General features: G+C 38.7%; 1 protein-coding gene across 2 annotated transcripts in view; it reads left to right on the top strand.

Moving 5' to 3' along the window:
* TBL1X (transducin beta like 1 X-linked) overlaps nucleotides 1–19,107 on the top strand; it is a 203,188-nt gene that overhangs the window by 100,331 nt on the left and 83,750 nt on the right. For both annotated transcript variants that reach the window (XM_069770431.1, XM_069770432.1), the window contains exon 3: nucleotides 7,960–8,067. The gene's annotated coding sequence lies outside the window, so the exon portion shown is untranslated. The remainder of the gene's footprint in view (nucleotides 1–7,959; nucleotides 8,068–19,107) is intronic.

Genomic DNA, 19,107 nt, shown 5'->3' with positions numbered 1-19,107 from the left:
TGCTTGACAGCTATAGTCAGGTCATCTTCAGGAAGGATACCCCGCAAACGATCCTCTTATCCAAACTTCGGAAAACTTTTGAATGGCTGGAAGACTTCCAAAAGTCCTTTCAGTGTTTGTGTGTTTCCCTGTTATTTTTGGCATTGTACAGTTCCATAATGCATACATTTTGTTTCCATTTTCTGCCTGATAGCTCCAGCATTTTATACTTAGTGGGCTAATCAAACAAATAACGTTCTTCAGTACTGGGAAGAGATGAATGTGTTATATGTCTGGTTTTCTCCCCACTCTAAATAATGCAGGTTTTTTTCTTTACAAAAATGTACCAGATAAGGAAGGAACCAAAATGTTGGCTTGAGAAATATTATTAGTAGAATGGGTCCATAGTACCAGTGATTCAGTCATCTGTCAGCCTGATAAATGGATTAGTGTAAGAGGTGTTCCAGTGGGGAAATGCAGCCCATAGGGCTTCCAGCTAATTATATTTAAGTTGTTTAGTACTGCTGGGAAGCAGCATCCAGGCAATTACTGAAAGCTTTGATGCAGTGTGCACTATTAGAGTGTGTGTTCAGAAACTCATTACCCTTTCGTGCTTGTGTTGGATGGATTCTAGGAAGCTGACATGAAACAGAGAGCAGGAATCAATAACTAGAAAGGCATTTTAGTTAGCTTCTGATCCATTTCCTGATTCAGCAGCTTCTAGCCTAGAGTGTTTCATACAATTGCTGTAATGTAAGGGGAAAATGCGATTTAAATATATTAATTACCATATAGACGCATCTGGTTGTGTAGCTGAAGTTTCACCCAAGATGAAGTTACAAAAGGTCCTTTGGGGACAAGCCGCTCCCCAAATCCCTTGTGGCATGTCCAGAGTGCCTGCCATCTCTGTTCCTAGTAAGTTGATCATAGTCATTTCTCCTAAAGCCTGACCTTGCAATGGTTATTTATGCCTCCGCAACATCAAGATTATATTACCGCAGTGCCCATTGTATCCCACCTTCAAAATTTCTTGGAAACTACAGCTAATTCAAAACGAAGCTGATGATACTGGCTGCACATATTAAACCTTGTTTAAGAAAATTATGCTAGCTCTGTGTTTGCCGCGTGCTGCAGTTCACATTACTGATGCATCTTGAGAAAACTCTGCACACTTTGCATCGTCCAAATGTGAGAAACAACAAATCCTTTCACGTACTTGCTCTGCAGTTGGGTACCTCCAAGGTGTGCAGGCTGAAAGCAGTGCAGTATTTGCACAACTGGGGGCCAAAGACTTGAAAGTTCATTTCTTAGGTTAGAATGACAAGATCTACTTGGGGCAAAAGTTACATGAATTGAACTGAATTGTGTGGCTTTCTTTTTAAGCTTGCACTTACTTTTAAATCAGTTAATGGTGACTGTTAGGGTAATGCAGAGGAGACTACATTTCTTCTTTTCTGTTTCTTCTATGCTTTTGCCTGAGGTAGAGCTATATAGACAAACGAGATGATTACAGTTCATTGCTTCTGAAGGGGATAATTCTTTCCCACCTACCTGCAGTATCACAGATTTAATAATTAAGTGCTTTTCTTTATGTTTCCGTCACAACAGTCCTAGACAAGCTGTCCTTTTTGTTTCATGTTTTGTAAAGTTCAGCAGAAATCTCATGAGTTACTGTCAAGAGAGAAGTGTACTTTTTTAAATCCGGACTTGTTAATGAGAAAAACAGCATTTGGTTTGCCTGAGGGTTGATAAAATAAATGTTGTGCTATTTTATATGTGTATATCTTTCTGATAAAAAAAAATCAGAATTGCTGTGTTGAAGGCCACCGCACCCATGAATCTGTGTAGTGTAAAAAATCCTCTTACAGTACTAAGCATTTTCAGTATTGGTACCTGCCTTGGTTACTGACAGCTGGGCTATCCATAAATTCATTATTAGTGCTGAAAGTACTGGCCTGTCAAATAATGGTAGATAGTTCATATATCTCCTGTTTCCGAAACTATTACGCATGACAGAGAGAATATCTACTACACTGAAATACACAGCTGAAGCAGAAAAAAGCTAAAGCTGTTGAAACGTCTGTGCAGGCAAAGCGTTGACTGTGGTAAATGATTTTGAGAGTCAATGCTGTAACTGTGGCTTCCAGTCTGGCTCTACAATTGTTTGTATTGAGTTACTGTTCAGGATGCTAAGAGTTAATTTATCTCTGAAGGAGTCTGCATAAAAGGGGTGGCAGAATATAGCCAAATTAACGAGACTGTGCTTCTGAAATTCTTAATTTCATGATGTCCACTAGCTTTGAGAGAGTTAGTTAAGACGAAACATGAAAAATTTGTACTTGCAGTTTTGTCTTCCCTGGAGACACTTGCTTCAAAGTGACAGCCCAGGGTCTGTGAGCTGCACCTGAAAGACTGCTGTATTCTGGGGAGAGGCTCTCAAGTCTAAGTATTTTAAGTTTTTCTGGGAAGGCAGGGGTTATTTCTGAGGGTTTTTTGTTGCTTTGGCTCAGATTTTACCATGGGAAAACTTTTTGCACTAGTACTATAATGAATATTTATTTCAAAGATGACTCTCTGATTTCTGACTGACTCATGACTTTGTTTCCTTTGTCAAATCTGAGCATTCATCTATGGTAGATTTAAAATAAAAAAAACCCTCTTCTAACATCCTTTAGAGGCAGCAGCTATGGAAGAAAGATAGATACATAAGTGTCTAGAGAGGAAATTTTTTATCATAGCTAGCCATTAAATAGTATTTATTTATTTATTCTGTAAGACCTTAGGGCAAATAACAGTAATATGCAGGCATTGTGTGGGTTTTTCTGAACAGAGATTGCAGTTCCAGTGCATACGTACGCTGTGGAAACACGATAGAGAAACACAGCACGTTGCGTTGTGTTGAAAATGGTGGTCCTGGTTTTGGATCCACATGACAGCAGTGTTGTCCATGATCCTTGTACAGACTAATTGCTGGTCATGCCCCAGGGGTAGCCACAGCTGTGGTTATACCGCTGTCATTATATTTATATATAATGTTAATCCATAAAGAAACTAAAAACCCAGCACATCAGCAGAAGTTTTGTAAATGTTGGAATGTTCTCTTCACTGATTCATACACTTTTTAGGAATTGCTTTAGAAAAAACATTTGAGGTTATTTTTTGCAGAAGGGTGGCATAATTATTGATGTCCTGTTGGAATCTTCCATATAGTCCTGGTTTACTATGAGTGTAATCCCCCAGGGGTTGTTTGAAAATATTAAAGCTGTTTATCAATTTGAAAGAAAGCAAAATACTCATGTGCACTAGGTATCCTGCATTTCCTTCCCAGTGAAATCTTTCAAAAATGCTTTTGTAGTTCAGTGTCTGTTGAAGATGGCTTATTTATCATTTAAACTCTCCTGTGCCTTTAAAAGCCAGAATGGAGGGGGATAATAAATTAGTCACTCAATTAACGTTTTTTTATTATGGAGCAGTGTTAAGAGAAATGTGATAGAATACTGGTTTGGTTTCTCTTCATCTATGTTGTTTAGTAAAAAGATATAAAACAATTTAGTTGGAACTATGCAGAAATAGTATTTAAACATGAATCAGATTGGAAAAATATTAAAGCATCTAAATCTATTTAGAGGAATTTAGTAGGATTTACAAAAACATCTTCCTAAGTGATGTGACTAATTACTCTGAGTTTAAATCAAGAGTAAATCTACTATACTATTTAGGTGCTCTTACCCCTAGTCACCTGCACAGCTGATAATTTCAAGTGCCTCTGCCTCCTATAAATCTGGCCCCCAATTTCAGCTTCCTAAAGTCATGCAGGTGCCTGCAAAAGGAAATCTACATATGAAGCAGTGGACAAATGCAGTATTTCATTTATGGCCTACTAAGGGCAGCGCCAAATTCAGGCCTCCTTTAAGCGAATGTCATTTTATTGACTTTGCAACGTAAATGGTGCTGCGCGGCTTGGCACTGACACCGAGCTTGTACTCTGCCGTGTCCCGGCAGGCAGCTGCTCTCTGACTGGCACTGTAGGGACAGGGATGAAAGGCAACATTAGTATTCTTCAGTTAAATTTGCACTTCTGATATTAGCAGGGCTTTTTGTATCGACTGCTTTCGTGTGAGTTGGTGTCAGGGTTTTCCATGGTTTTGCTTCACGGAGGTTGTGTCCGATGGAGTAGCTGAGAGATAAGGAGATTGATGGACGTATTTGCATTGCTTGGCTGACTTTTGTGTTTCCAAAAGTAGTGCAGCATCCAAAGTCAAACCCAGTGCACCAGATTTACAATTAGTGAAAATTAATGAAATTTTTTAACTATTATTTTTGGTTGATATTTAAACATGGTTACATTTCTTGGCAGCTTAGCAGCCCAGGGCGTAGCAACAGCTCTAATGCTAGCTAAACTGACACTTCCAATATCCTTCCTTATCTTCGCTTAAGGGACGAAATTTTTAAGGTTGCTAACTATGACAGCAGTTCAGTGTGACGTTTAGGCCATTTCTTGATCTTGCTTCCTTTTCTTGTCCCATTCCCGCTTTTGTGAGAAGCCCGTGTTACTTGTGTGGCCGGAGTAAGGCTGCTGTTGGCAGGGAGAGAGCTGGAAGCATGGTGCTGCAGGGCCACAGCAGCACCTGGATTTTAGCCGAGGTGGGGAACCGCTCGTGTGACCCACTGAAATACCCCAGTAGGAAGCTTTTTCTGCCCAGAAAGCTTACTGCCCGCAGGGACAGGACTGGCAAGTAGTTACTAACGCAAAGCACTGTTACTCATTGCTCTACGCCTGTGGAATGGAGGCACAGATTCAGAGAGCAGCGTTCGTATTGCTTGCCTTTGGTCATCTCACCGATGCCCCGAATGACCCTTGTGAAGAGAGCTCCTGCTACTGCTCTCCTGTGACAGAGTCCTTTCAGCTTGTGGAGGAAATAATAGGCTTCCTAAATTAGATGCCAGAATATTATTCACAGCAGAATTTAGTCTTCCTGTCTGTGGAAGGATGGTTGTAATTCTCTGACTCCACATATGGCCTGAACACACACCCACTCTCTCACTATATGTGTGTGTATATGCGCATATGTGTCACTAAGTATGTGCTAGCACCAGCAACTCAGCGTGCACAGCACTCATCACCATCCAGTGCTTTAGTTACAAAGCTAGGCAATTGTTTCGGATCATAGTATACTTAATTTATGACCAGGAGGAGATGACTGCATCACCTGATCTCCTTTTCTCCGTATTGCAAACCTTGCCTATCTATATGAAACCCAGTAACTTGTATATGACTACAGGATAACTTACATTTTCACAAAAATCCGTCTTCTAGGAACGTCCCACTAAACCTTGATATCAACAAATGGAGAATCTCTGCATTCTCCTTTTGATAGCTGCGCTAATGGTTAGTCACAGGTGATGAAAAGCATGGGCTTTATTTCTCATTTGAATTTGGTGTCAGCTTCCAGATACTGATGTTTTTTATGTATACCCTTTGCTAGATTAACAAGCCACTTGGTACTTAGTATTTTCTCCCTGTGAAAATACTTAGGTGCTGTAATCAGATCATCTGTCTTTTTTTTTAATAAACCGTACAAGTTGAACTCTCCAAATATTTCATATTAAAGTATTTACAGTGCTGTAATCACTTTTGCAGCTGTATTCTGTCATCAGTGGTGGTTTTATTTTTCAGTTTCTTTCTAAATTGTGGAGACTAATTTTATTGTAAGTAGTGATAGGTTGTAATATTAATATTACCAATGAAAGTTTAAAAAACATTTCTGTCTTTGCATACTGTTTATTTCAAAGCTTGTATTAGCACTTACTTCTGTATGAGTCTAGATTTTAAAACTCTCTTATTGTTGAGTAAAGGCTTATGGGTAGGGGCATCTGCTAGCATGACAAATTATTACAACCATCCACATGTATGGTCTCACTCAATTGTAGGGGATATTTATGTTACTTTTAAGTGTCACTGGCAGTTATGGCTAATAAAATAATAATAAAGAAATCATATGTTTTAATCTCTAATTTGTCTCTCTGCTTCATTCTTGAAAATAATTTATTTCCTTGGCTTTAGTCTTCACACAAAAAATTTTCAGCAGATAGCCAGTATGAACGTTTTTACCAAGGCATTGTCTGGCAAGGTAACCAAAGCCAGTGTTACTGTAGGATTTGATTAGCTCTTCCAGCCTGTGTTACCAGTGCTGCCTGTATGGATACCTTCTGCCTGCTCTGTAGCAACGTGGGAAGATGAATGGCCTTTAAGTGATCCTGTCACTGATAAAAGCAACCAGTGATCCAGTATATAAGATTTGTAAACAGAGCAAATGAAAACATGGTCCAACCAATTTATGAGTATAATTATGACAGAGAATTAATACAATTTCTTCAATAACAATACTTCCATCTACAGTGCTACAATATGAGTATCTGGTATTCTACAGTGTCCTTTAAACTCCATGAATCTTGCAGAAGCCTTCAGCACAGATGAGCCAGTTATTTTCCTGGTGTTTGTCATCAGAGCAGCCTCAGTAGGTGTTAGCTGCTGTTGCATAGCATAATGTGAGAGTATTGAATAGAGATAATTTTAATATAATAATATTCTTAACAATCTTCCCATAAGATGTGGAGAAGTTGTAACAGAAAAATCCTCTAATTGTTGCTTAGATTTTCAGATTTTATATTTACACAGAGTTACGCTTCTTGAGTATATTATATTTTGCATAAACATAACATGCTCCACAGAGAGATGAGATGGGAGACAATTCGAAGATAAGATGGAGAGATGACAACAGTCATCTCAGAATGCCATCTGAGATTTAGATAGGTAATTATATAGGTAGCCAGGTAGATGGAGGTTCATACACATTCAGTAGACAAACTCAGAAAAACTATGGACTCCTAGCTGATGTATTTTTAATACTTTGTGATGCTTAAATAGTCATTTCATGTCCCTTGTATAGTCATTCACCTCTGATTAGAATAGGTACAAGTCTTTCTCAGGTGAGTAGTTGTATTTGGTTAGATGGTGTACTTGTCTCACAGTGATGTAAATGAGAACATGTTGTAGAACTGCAGACTGAGAATTAGAGCTGCATTTATGAAAGCTTCTTCCGATAATGTGTTTAAATATGTTATTTATTAAATTGATTATATCATAAAATGATCTTTAATGTATGGTTTTAAAAGCTATTGGACATTTGTGTGGAACAGTATAATTAATTTAAAAAGTCTCCAATGAATATCTCATTTCACTTTATGGCATTTAATTATTAGATTATATAGACAAAAAACTAAGCATAAGACTTAAGGCTTGAAATGCAGCAGTAGGAAACTAGTCAAGATACATGCCGGTCGAATGGCAGAGGAAATACGAAATAAGGCTTTACTCTTCATGCTCGATGGCAGGCATGGAAAAGTCTGCAAATAGGTTTATTATTGCAGAAGAATGCCAGGCTATCTTTAATGTTTGATTTTCATAAATGCTTTTCTTTAGACTCTCCCTCAAAAACATACAGGAAGGTAATTTCTTTGGCCTACTTCTTTTTGCACAGAAGTGACACTCAATCAGTTCCCACTGGAAGCTTTCTCAGGGAGCACTGCTGTGTGTCCCCCGCTGTTCTGAGGCAGCACGCTGGCGTTTCAGCCCTGTGCTCAGCGGCGGTTCTGGATGAATTGCTTGCTGATGTTATACTTGACCAAAGAGGCTGAAAATTGTTGAGCCAAGCTCAGGGTGTATTAGGATTCTTCCAGGTTCCTGAAAAAGTGCACAGCTTTGCAAAGCACTCAAATGCTGTAAGTCGCTGGGGCTTGCCCTTGCCTCTCTAACTCTTTCTGTGGTGAGTGTTGGGTTTTTTCCTCTTACAATTCTGCCAGAGCTCCTAATTCGGAGCTAGTACCTTGGCGAACGCCCAAAGCAAAAGGAGTCAAATGCTCGTGTTTTGATGAGGTGATGGAAACTGGCTTGACGGGTACCTCTGTCTCTCATTGCAGCCCTCTCAGCTGTCAGATGCGGTGATCTCCATGGTAACTCCAACCCCCAGACTCTTGACAGCAGCCTGCGAGGAGCAGCATTCAGCAGCTCAAGGGTCTCACGACCAGGTAAGCCAAAAGTAATCACCAAACAAGAGCTTACCTTGGGTATGCGGTTTCCTATCCAACTGCCTTTCAGGTTTTTCCATGGTGAAGCCACGCATGTAGTTAGTTCCTGTGTATATACATGATGATGTACTTCTACCAGTGCTGTCATTTAAGGCTATGGCAGTCCAGGACTCTCAAAGAGAGATATTTGACAAGACGACTACATTTACTCAGGGTTGTTTTTTAAGCTACAGCTTGAAGAGCCACCATGTAGCAAAGCAAAGAAGTACTGTACAATTCTTTAAGTGGCTTCGGTGTTAAGTAATTGCTATGGTAGGAAATAACCCCAAAAAACATCAGTGGTAAGATCTGTGTTACCCCTGTACCTACACCACTGTCAGTACTGCTCAGTCACTAACATTAGGCCTGAGCTCTCTGACCCTCCTGGAATAGATGAGAGACTGTTTCTGTGTTCATGTAACATTCATTGGTACTCTGCAGCCTGTTTGAATTGCTGCTGTGCTCTTTTCACACAACTTTCTAAATCCCTTGCTGTGCTAATAACAGCATGTGGGGCATTCTGGTGAACATCTTAAGGAGGTACAGAGATCTTCCCCTTTTTTGGTGAATTATGGAGAACACATCAAGCAAAACCAAGATCTTTGCCATCTTGGGAAAACAATGCGGGGGCTATACAGCTGTATTCACTATTCCGCTGTCACTAATGCTGTGAATGAGAGTGGTATCTCTGGTCCTTTGCATTTACATGTATGGGGGTTTTATTACTCCTTTTTGTTGTAAGGTTTCACTGGTATCTGTATTGAATTGTTTCTGTACCATGAAGATGGTATTTATTTTCTAAGTCCTTGGTTTCTGTGCACCGTTTTCTGGCTATTACATGCATTCTTTCTTTGTTTCTTGCTACGTAAGTCCACTTGGCTGTAATACACCATCCCATCTTACAAAGCAATCCGTATTACTCTGAATAACCACTCTGCTACTTTTGTTAACCAGTCTGACATTTTTTGTGCCATAACTGCTGTCAACAATATTTACTTTTGTATCATTGATGATACTCTTAGATAATGTGGAGCTAATACTGGATGATTTTATTGGAGTAATGTAGAGCACTCTTCTTCAATTATTATTTCCTGTTAACAGCTACTGTTTTATATCTATATCTTAATCACATTTGACGATAGTGATAATAATTTCTTACTCTGAATGTTGTGTGGCTGTAAGCTAACTGCTGTTCAAAAGTCTGCGTGTTTCATTTATGGAGTAACTTCTATTGACCACAGTTCGTAACTTATCAGATGATTAAATCAAACTTTCTGTTTTACCACCAAGGTTCTATAAAGTGGTGTTGACTGGCATCCAGTTTTATTCATGTCATTTCCCAGTGAATTTATGCTTTATCAGTTTGCTGGTTATTTTGCCGGAGATTAATAATGGCTTAGAGCTCTATAATTACTGAGATCGTACCGCTAACCATCTTCAAATATTGGCAGAAAATGCTAGCAGTGTTAGTGAATTTCTCTGGTGTTCCAAAATGTATTGAAAATTAGCATCATTGAAATGCTACTCTTGCAAACACTTTTAGGACTCTAAGGCACAAATTATCTGGGTGTGCTAATTTGAAGTTGTCTTTTAACATTCATTTTGGTTACTAATGGCCTCCTTATCTGTAAAAATGCTTTTTTTCTACTTACAGAGAAGAAAATACATGTTGGTTGTTTGGGTTTTTTAGCATAGCATGCTTGTATTCCTTTAGAACATGAATCAGAACTTGGAGGCCCTCTGCTTTCTTGTCTGTTTTCTTTAGCCCAAAATTTCCTATTTGAAGTAATTTCTAGCTGAGGTGTTTTGTTGTTTTCTTTTTTAATGTGTAAATGTACATTTCAATTTAATTACACCCTTAAGCCAGAATTAGAGTATGATTTTTTTGTCACAGGTTGCCTTTTTTGGACTATTTAATAGTGGCCTTTGGTCCCTGGTAGCAGTGGGGTGGGGAGAGTCCTTCCACATTTTCATCTCTGTACTTTCTTGCAAATGCAGAATTTTCCTCTAATTTAATGGGCCAATTAACTTCCATGCCTGTGAGTAACTAAACTTTACATATTGAATGCGCAGGCCCAGAGTGTAACTAATCTTCTGGTATTTGAAAAGGTATTGTAGGAATAAAATTAGGGAGCACCTGATGTGTTACTGCTGACTGCATGGCATTTCTGGCTTAAATCTCTCAGGTGGACATCCTTCGTAGTTCTTTTCATGTTTTACAAATACATACTTAAGGAGCAGATCATCCAGTTCTCTGATGCGGTTTGCTGGTTTGCTTTATCTTGTATTACCAATAGTATATCCTCCTGGGATCTGCTAGCATATTGTCTATATGAATTCAAGAGCTTTTACTCCTGGCTTATCAGTAACTGTGAGAGATAATGGTGCCAGTAATGTAGAGTACCATCTTCTGTTTCTTTTTCTTTGTCTCTCTGTTCCTGAAAAGTTAGAAGTACTGATTTTAATGTTTTAATAGTGGAGATCTCCCCAACAGTTTAAAGTGATAGCAACTCTGCAGAACATCTCCTCCTAAACAAGACTTTATGGCCTCTCTTGCCTGTTTCCTTGGCTTCTGATTCCTCTCTCCACTCAGGTATCCATATGTAGGGTTGAGTTTGTATTGCATCTGTTTCTGTAACACCTCCCCGTTAGCTTGAGAAGCTTTTTGCCTCCCCTAGGTTGTCGTTATCCGAAGAGAGTAACCACATGTCGTTGAGATGAAGCTTATTCCCTAAATATAGGTCTCCTTCTCACCATGGATGCAAGTTGCTGTTCGGAAGGCCAGAACCTCTCAACTTTTCACCAGATATGTAGCCAATAATTGATCATCAGTCTTTTTACTTTCTGTCACTCTGAAGATCAGGCAGATCTCCAGGATCTCTTTCACATTTTCCTTCTGAAACACAGCTGGCCTTACGCTAGCCAGAGATTTTGTAATGGGGGCTGAAGGTACATGTTTTAGCACTTTTCCATCTCATAGTAACACTGGGACTTCTCCTCTGCGCAAGAGAATGTCTCTAACCAGTCTAGGGTGAAGACAGAGCCAATACAGGTAGAAAACGTCAGGTTTCAAAGAAAGAAGCTCTAGGAAAATTTCATGTAAATTCCTGGCATTAAATGTTGTAGAAACTCGTTGTTGGATTTTGGAGAGTTGTTATGAGCAGCGGTGTAAATCTGCTCATGCGGTTCTGTAATGATCACTTATCTGGACCAGTCAGAGGAAACCCAAAAGCAGAGAAAAACATGAAGATTTTACAAAGTTAGTAATCGTTTTTAGTGGATCTTCCCTTGTGCCTGAGAATGGACCACCAAAATTGCTTCGGTCCTCTGTTTTACTAGTTTAGTTGCCTGAGCTAGGGCAACATTTTTTACATGATGAGTGTCAGACCACTTTAGTACTTTCTACTAGGTAGGCACCTAAATTATTGCCCCAAGTTAGTACTGGCTTTTGAAAATCATGGCCAAAATCACTATCAAGACTAAGAAAAATATGTTTTAACAACATACAGTCATGTTAATTTTGTCCCAGGAATTCTTACTGTTATCATTGTTTATTGTTCATATGATGGGGGTCACGGTGACAAGAGGCTAACTATGTCAAGATCATGTGTGATATGTTGTATGAATGCATAGGGAATTGTAGTATCTTGACTAGAAAACCTTAAGAGTGTAAAAACCAAGATGAAACAGAGAGATGAGGCAAAATTAGATGTGGAAACATGAAGAGTTGGGGGAGTTCAGTTAGAAACAGTAGGAGTATGCACGTGATACCTAGGAAAAAACAGATCACCCTTTACTAGTTTGATGCATGAATTGGTTACTTTGAATTTAAGAATGAGATGGATAGGATGTAAGTGGAAGGTATTTTAAACATACCAGCTGATATGCTGAACAAGTTTCTGTTGTTCAAGGAGCTTGGAATGGGTGCGGTTTGAGAATGTCACAAATGAAATGTGATAGTGCAAGTTGTGACTATTTTTGGTAGAAGTGCACAGGCACAGATTAACATAAGAAAATGTTCAGTATTCTTTTTGAAAAATATTTCCAGAACAGTATTTTTTCAGAAACATTTCAGAAGCATTCATTTGGTGTGATTGAGAAGAATGTTTCATCACATCTGGGTATTCTGGGTTTCTGTGGCGGGGTTTTGGTATGGGGTGAGGGTCCGCAGGGCCGGCTCCTGAGAGAAGCTGCTGGAAGCTCCCCTGGCTCCAAGCCGGACCCGCCTCTGGCCCAGGCCGAGCCCCTCAGGGACAGTGGAAACACGGGTGGGAGAGCAGATTTAAGAGGGGAAACCTGCAGGGAGTGGGGGATTGGAACGGGAGAGGAACCCCTCTGTGGGTACCGAGGTCAGGGAGGAAGGCAGGAGGGGATGCCCCCGCAGCCCGCGGTGAGGCGGCAGGCTGTCCCCCCCAGCCCCTGGAGGGGAGCGGAGGCCCCCCAAGATGGCCGCCGCTCCGTGGAGCAGGCTGGGACTGAAGGACTGCAGCCCATGGGAGGACCCACGGCAGGGAATTTTGTGAGGAACTGCAGCCCGTGGAAGGGACCCACGTTGGAGGGGGGAGGAGGGAGAGAGAACTGGTAGTGGAGTCGAGCCGGGAAGGAGGGAGGGATGGGGGGAAGGTGTTCTAAGATTCGATTTTACTTCCCATTATCCTTTGTTTTGATTTAATTGGTAGTAAATTAAATTGATGTTGTTTCTTCCCCAAGTTGAGCCTGTCATTTGCCCGTGCCCGTAAGTGGGGAGTGATCCCTCCCAGTTCTTATCTCGACCCATGAGCCTTTCTTTATATTTTCTCCTCCTCATACCACGAGGGCCGGGAAGGAGGAGTGAGTGAAAGGCTTCGTGGTGCTTTGTTACTAGCTGGGCTTAAACCATGACAGTAGGTCAACATTAAGATGGTTGGTTTTGATGAAATGTGCGTCTTCTTTTTGCATAAGAACAACACTGAATTTTGTACAAGGAAAGGAAAATAAAATATCATCAAAGAGTTGACTTGCAAGTGCATGAGTTTGAAAAGTAGTACAATACACCTGTGCATGCTTGTTCCTTAACAACTTATATAATTTGTTTATGATTACTGATTTTTAATGTTTTTTTTTTTAAAAAAATTATTTAGAACTTTATGAATGGTATTGCACAGGCAGAGAGAGAAGCTTTCTGTATGGTAACAACAGATGCTGTCGGCACTAGATCCCACCAAATCATTTTGTTGGTCAGTTTGATTTATGAACTAGAAAAATCAAACTACTTTTAAACAATAACCTTTATAATTCTTGGGTTTAGTTAATAAACTCTGTATTGATTTTGATTTCTAAAATTGTTTTTCAAGTATTGTCAACAAATAATATGGCACCTGTGGGCCTACACATGAACTATTCCCTTTGACTACTCAGCATTCATTATTCATAGTGTGTAGTTATTCTTAAAAGTCACATGGCATTGTGTCTGTTCACTGAAAAATAGTGAACTGTTGTCATAATATTTTTTAAAATAGGCATATTTTAAAATAACATAAAAATAAACGTTCTTTAAATTTGCAGCTGTTTCAAGGCTAAAGCAGAGTTTTATTTATATATTCACTGATACTTCTCTCGCTACTTGGTGAATCATAGTTAACTGAACTTTGGTTTTATTCGTGAAATACTACTTGCTTTATCAGTATTTTTTGACCTTTCAGCCAAGTCAGAAGAAAGTGTATCTAGCTAGAACATAAACTTGTCTATTGGGTAACAATTTTTATGCCTTTACATTGTGCTGGAGAGATGAGGAAACTACTGTTCCAGTCACAGCCAACTTCTAAGATACTTGCTTCAAGCCTTCCTTTTACATGGTAGTGTTTTAAACTACTGCTAATGGAATAAGATTATTGCTCTTTTTTTAGAATCATTTTTTAAAAGTTTTTTTCTTTACCATACCTATGGTTCCAAGGAATGTTTTCGATGATAGTGAGGAGAGGCTTGAGGTTGCTAGCATTCCAAAATAAGATGGTAAAATGCATTATCTCTTGGTTTTTAAACTAAGCTGGTGGTTATTTATTATTTAAGTCTGACCTTTTAGGACTGGGCTGTGACAATCCTGTACTCTCTCTCCTTTGATTGTACAGCACATTACGATACCACATTCACCATGCCAGTCACTTGAATGTGCTAGTAATAGATATGCAGACTGGAGAAAGACAATTTTTGTTGTAATTGTTAAATGTATAATTAGCTTACCTGGAGTGCCAGATTAAGTGAAAGTGCATACCTCCATGAGCATACCACCCTGCCACAGGGTGGGTAAGAGTAGAGCTCTGCATTGCACAAAACTGCTCTTGTGAGTTTGTTCAGCACAAACTTCACGCAGGCAAACAGTTCTTCTTCATCCACCTGAAATCTGCTTAACCTGGGCAGAACTGCAGAAATTTGCCCGGGTCAGTGAATTCAGCTTAGGCTGCAGCACTCTTGGAAAACTCAGGTATGTCCTCATACATGTACCACGCAAACACTGTGTGTGTAGGACATTCCAGAGGCATACTGTCTTCTGCAAACTACCTGTAACGAGGGACTATGTGCAATAAATATGCTGCTTCCCAAACAGAATTAGGACAGTGTTCCTCTGAAGAAGAATAGGATTTTCTGCTTTTTAAAGGTTGGTTCAATTGATGCTTTTGTTTTAAACTGAATTCTTTCATCACATTATGCTGTAGAAATGGAATTACTACAGTCAGTCTAGTTAAACATACGCCTAAATATCTGAACGTCTCATGCAGTCATCCCACACAGAAACAGAACATGTAATATAATTGTTCTTTCAATAAATTGTTTCTCTCTAAATTAAGCCTTGGAGATGTATAGAATCTGTATCGCTATTTATGTTTTTGTATAAGCTGTTCATACCTGAACTGCTTTGATTTAACGGAACATGAATTTAATTCATGGATAAGCATCCTGTTACATAGATACTACATGCTAAAGCTTTGGGCCCAAAAACATCAGTTAATTTCACAAGAATTTTCGTCTTCAGGCAGCCTGTGAGTATTTTCACATGATATTTTACTGTCTAATCTTCACTCTGAATGCTGTAAGTGAAAAGAAATAAAATTATTATTTTTTCTCAAAAGTTTACTTATCTATAGTAGTGAGAGTTAGGTCTAGTTTTTCAGTGTGAACTGGTGAGATTTCACGTATAATTAATCAAAATGGGATTACAAGCATGTTATCACTGATACTACATTTTTACTTATACACCAAGGTCACAGGTGTACAGTTGGCTTTGTAATGGAGTACCTTGGCCCAAGCTTTTCATTCATAAATGTGGTTATACTGACTTAGTAAAGTTGTGGTAATGGTATACTTGGAGAGTGAATGATCACCACAGAAAAAGCTGTGGTGGTTTAAGCTATTACAGAGCCCGCATCTGAACCGAAAGAGCGCACACTTGAGTGTCCCTGACTGTTTCAGCACAAAGTCTGTTTCCAGCCAGCTCTTGAAGTCTGATAAAACGTACCAGGATGTTCAAACTTTAAAGAATGCAAGGAGAGATCAGACAGTCTTTTGCTCTGGTTCAGCTGTGAGGGACAGTAAACTCCAGTTATGGAGCAGAGGCAAACGGCTGCAGCGCACCCAGTTTTACATCAGTGCAACCATTTGTGCAGTATGTCTCAAAATAGTATTTGTATTGACTTGAGCAAAGCCCGTTCCTTTTGAATAATCCATATTGTGTTCAGACCTTCACACGTGAGATGGCTTCCTAGGGTTGTATAGTGCTGTATGTTTCAGGAGATTGGGTTAATATGGCTGTTACCTACTCAGAAAATATATGGGGAACAAAGTAGGTTTGTAATTTTTGTTTTATCTGAGATGGTTAACTTTTTTTATTTGTTACTCTCTGAGCTACAACATAAATTAGTAAGCATCCCAAGTCTTTGTCACATGAATTGTGTTTATCGTCAACTTAAATCAATTTAAATAAGCTTAGTTCAACTGATACATGCACAAATTAATTTCCCTTTTATCTAGCCTGCTTCCAGTCCTAATAAACAGAATAATCAATCATGGGTGCCGCCTACTATAGCATGATTGTATGATCAAGGAAATGCAAAATGATGTAATGATTCATCTTAATCGTTTTTACACTCTTTGATAGAAAAAAAAACTTTTTTTTTTTTTTTAGTTTGTATATTTAAAGAATTATTGCATTCAACATTGTAAAACTAATTTAAAAAAATATAAGCTATTTTTGATTCTCCACAACACAGGCAAGATGCCAGTCCGACTCAGAATTCTTCATAAACAAAAAGGCAATGATACCATTTTTTGAAGACTTTGTACTGTAGTGATCTATATTCATCCTTATTGGTAATAGCTGGTCTGAGACCACTGGCACCTTTCTTACTGATTCCAGTGAGTCCAAGACACTGGCTAGGAATTTTCTCTCTTCGTTGAAATGTAAAGTGCCAAGCAAAACCTGAGGTTAGCTTCATGGTAGATACTAGAAAAAAAAAAAAATAGTTAAAGCTTCCCTTTAGGTTACTGTTTGAGAGCCTCCTTAATAGATTGGCTACATCGCGTACCTTATTCCCCCACAGAACTGGAACTGGCTTGCAAATGAAACAATACTTTTATGCTGAACTATTTACACTATATATTAATTGTCTGCGATCTTTTAATTATATACATAAATAGTATATCACACATATCATAGCTTCTGTCTAGATAGGCAATTATGAAAAATGTGTAATATGTGAAAAATGTGACACTTGCAATTTGTTTACTGTAGTATTTTACAGCTGCTTAGTGTACTTTTGCCTTTACCAACCAATTCTTCCTTTTGCAGTTGCAAAAGGCATTAAAGCAAACTTGCGTTCTAGCTGGTTGATCTAAAAATGCGTGTTCAGACTGTGTCCCATTAAGTGTAGTTGACAAGATTAGAAAAACAGCAGTCTGTCTTAAGACGTGTTCCTGCCATACTAGTTAATGGCAATTTCTGGACTGCTAGGTCAGAAATACTGTTCCAGATCAAGGTATAGCAAGGGCTTGCTTCCAAACAGTATGTAAACACATCCTGAGCAGTCAAATGCTGCTTTTGGTATTTTCTCTTAAGGATGCTGCTGCTGTTTCTGCCTCTTCTGTTCAACACTGATAGCAAAACAAAATTAGTTTGGAGAATTCTTGGTGTAATTCAAGTGTAGCTGCTGGCTTTTATACAGGAATTGAATCATGTGGCCCATATAACTCAAACTAGACTTTAAGCATGTTAATCATCTTGCCTTAATATTAATAAGTTCAGTGTTAAATACTTGCTTAATATTAGAATATCTTCTTATGTCTGTAGAGAAATGAAATGCAGAAAATATGCTTATTTGTCCTTTGAGCTTTCAAGTTGTGAACGTTGTTCCAAAAAAGATTTGACATGAATACGTTCTGACATTGAGATGAGTCTTTTCCTCTATATTAAAAATTGAGCATCATCTAGCAAAAATAATAATCCTTTTACTGGCACAAAAGAAGGGTGTAGTGCATCTTTTTGAATAAACATTGTAATTTGGCCTTACATGAAACCATCTCTCCTTCTTACTTATGTGATTCCATTCCATGAATACAGATAATATCTTTGGTCATTTGAGGCTTCAAGATTTGACTTGAATTTGCTTCAAGATTTGACCTTAAATGTAAATTAATCCCATGTTTTAAAAATATATTACTTTAGGTTTTAGCACAGTAACCTCATTTTACACTGCCAGTTTCATGATTATTATTTTTTTCAAATTCTTTATTTTTTTGAGCCAAAAGTTCAGCCGTGAAAAAATATGACTGAGGCTAAAGTTGGTATCTGATATGCCAGGAGGTCTTTCCAGCCATGTTTTCCCAAAACATTGCTTCAAACCTTTCCAGTTTGTACAATGTCAGTCCAATATTTTTGTTCATTTCATTCTTTTAAACAACTCTAGCTTTACATCAAACTATTAATCATAGTGCAATGCTTCTGTTTTAAACAATTTGTGTTGATAAATCTCTGTTCAGTAGTAAACCAGAGAAGCTGTTTTCCCTTTTTCTGTATGCATTCGATTTCTCTCTAGATACTGATAGATTTTTGCGAGGTTATCTGCTTAAGGGTAAGCTCTTAATTAGGTAAACCCTAATTCAAAATTATACGAAGATCATTTTAAAAAAAAGTAACAAATACATTATCAGTTTTAAATAAAATAACCCAAGGCCAGAGCAGCAGAAGTCAAGGAAGCAAAGCTGCCCATGGTGACACTGGTCTGAAGACTGTGCTCCATGGGATGAGAAAGGGGAACAGTAGAAGCAGTTGGGTCAGGGAGGTTGAGTGGAAGGGGAGGAAAGAATGGTCTGACAACCCCAGCTGGGAGGCTGGAGCCTAGGGATCCTCTGAGTTTCTCCACTCCATAGATGCTTGATGAACTAGTGTGGCCAAAATCCAAAAATGAGGGGAAAATTGGTGTCTATCTGAGGTAGATTAAGCCTGTTGTTACTGCCTATTACCAGTTTTGTGGTAGGTATAAATACAAATTTGCCAGCTGTTTTCCTTTTTTTTTTTCCCCTCTTTTTTCCCTACAAACTAACCAACTCTCTTTCCTTTACATTAACCTTTCCATCAATGTCAGTGTTTTGAGAATTTACAAAATCTCCTTATATGGAATTTTCATTTCCTTCGCGGGCTTATTTCAGTCGTTCCCCAAAGCTTTCACAGTGCCATGTGTCTCAGAGCTCTCTTCTTACTGTGGTCACTTGTCCTGTAATCAATGTCAGCTCTCACCTTGCATACAGCGCTGTGAGTAAAGAGTATCTTAACTTTGCTGGAGGTTTTTTAAAGTCTAGCCTCTTTGCATATGTTCTTCTCTTGACTTTTAATTCGGTTTTGGTTTAGGATTTCACAGGAGAGTGAATATTGAGAACTCATTGCTAGGTAATGGTCTGCGTCGTTACGTTATGTTTTGTGTTCCTAAAATTTTGACAGAAATATATTGGAGATGAATGAGATTGCATTTGTAT

This window comes from Haliaeetus albicilla, chromosome 25 (genome assembly GCF_947461875.1).
Source record: "Haliaeetus albicilla chromosome 25, bHalAlb1.1, whole genome shotgun sequence".
Taxonomy (NCBI): Eukaryota; Metazoa; Chordata; class Aves; order Accipitriformes; family Accipitridae; genus Haliaeetus; species Haliaeetus albicilla.
Note: the sequence above shows the minus strand (reverse complement) of the source record. Positions and strands in the feature narration are given on the sequence as shown.